We start from the raw sequence: 1,770 nt of genomic DNA, 5'->3' as shown, positions 1-1,770 counted from the left end.
CTTTTTGTTCAAATTTTTTGCCCACTTTAAACATTTTGGACTGTTTGGCTCTTTATTATTAAGTAGTAAGAGCTTTGCATATTATGATTATAAATCTTTTGTTAGACATATGTAATATGATGTGACTATTTCTGCAAATGTGTGCCTTTTCATTTTCTTCATGAAATATCCTTTGATAAGCAGTTTATAATTTTGATAGTCTATTTAATTTTTTATAGTGAGTATTTTCTGTGTCTTTTGTAAGAACTCTTTGGGTCATGAAGATATCCTCTGTGTTCTCTCTTTCCATAAAATTTATAGTTTTAGCTTATTTGATATTTCTCAAATGAATTTTGGTGTTCAGTGCAAAGTGTGTAACTTTTAAGTGATTCTCTTTCATCTTAGCTGCCAAGGATATCATCTAATTTTAAAGTTAATCATGGATATTATGTTAACTTTTATGGTTATCACATTTACATTCTTTTCACTTTCTCTACTGCTTATTTTCTATTTTGTTCTTTTATTGTATATGACTTTTATTTAAGAGGGGGAGTATTTATTAGATCCAATAACTAAAAACAAGTAGGATTTTCTTATTTATCCTGGTAGGTAATTAGACTTAAATTTGGCTACTTCAAATTTTATTCTGTTGTAGAATATGAAGAGCAGGTGGAACTCCAGGCAAAGGCATTAGAGGTAATGTTTGGATAATACCCACTCGACTGAATGAGGAACATTGGATTTTATGAGATTCGGATTAACGTCTCCTGCAGTGAGTATAGGGTCCAAATGCAGTTCTGCTACATGACAAAGAATTTTCCTGATTCTGTCTTCCCTGTGTTTGGTTTTGGTCCAAATGCCTAGAATTCCACCTCACTATGCCACTAGCGGATTTTCCATCTGTTCTGTTTAGTCAGGAAGATAAAGGATATGTTTCGTCTCACTGTCCCTTATCTCAATGTTTATACACCTGTGTTTAAATTATAGTATGAGGAAGAATGAGAATATGAGTCAGATGCCCTGGCAATATATTTCCTCCTAACAAAAGAGAGATGTGTGCTGGTCTACCTTACTTCCACCAGCCCTGCTATACTACCAAATATCAAACTCTATCACACAGAGTCCTGAATTTATATATTCATTTATGTACAATTACTTTCAGTGTATCAGTACAATTTCTCACAGGCTTCAACATAATTAAGGCAGACTATTTGCCAAATACCAATCCTAACAGCTTTATTTCCTAGTCAGCCTATCTCTTTCCCAAGAAAAATGTAGTAAAATGAAATCGATTAGAAACTATGTTGTTAGAAAGATAATCTTAAATCTATAATTTATAAGAAATAAAAATATGTCTTTTGCAAAAAATTGGTACTTCATTAGCAATGCATTTTTTGTCATATGCATTACAGTCTCTTGTGGCATACTATTATGTCTGGACATTTTTAAGTCACTGACTTTGATAACTTATTGATTGTCATCATCTTGGTGGAAACCTTTTTATTATGTGTGGACTTTCTGGTCTGCCATTTCTCCTCTGCCTTTCATTTCTCTAAACATTATTACTCATATACATTGAACTTAAGAAAAAAAAAAGTCCTAGAAAAGGTCCACTAATTCTTAAGAAATAAATTTGGCACTAGTTCTTGGAGAATAAGAAAACATGATAAGAAAGAGTGACCTTGAATAGGATTCGACATCTACAATCCGGAACTATTGATCTGCTGCCTTTCCTGAGCAATTTACCCTAAAGTGGGACAGAGAAAACTCATGGTTGAAAGAGGCAGGAAA

This window comes from Pteropus alecto, unplaced genomic scaffold (assembly GCF_000325575.1).
Source record: "Pteropus alecto unplaced genomic scaffold, ASM32557v1 scaffold222, whole genome shotgun sequence".
In the NCBI taxonomy this organism is placed as follows: domain Eukaryota; kingdom Metazoa; phylum Chordata; class Mammalia; order Chiroptera; family Pteropodidae; genus Pteropus; species Pteropus alecto.
Note: the sequence above shows the minus strand (reverse complement) of the source record.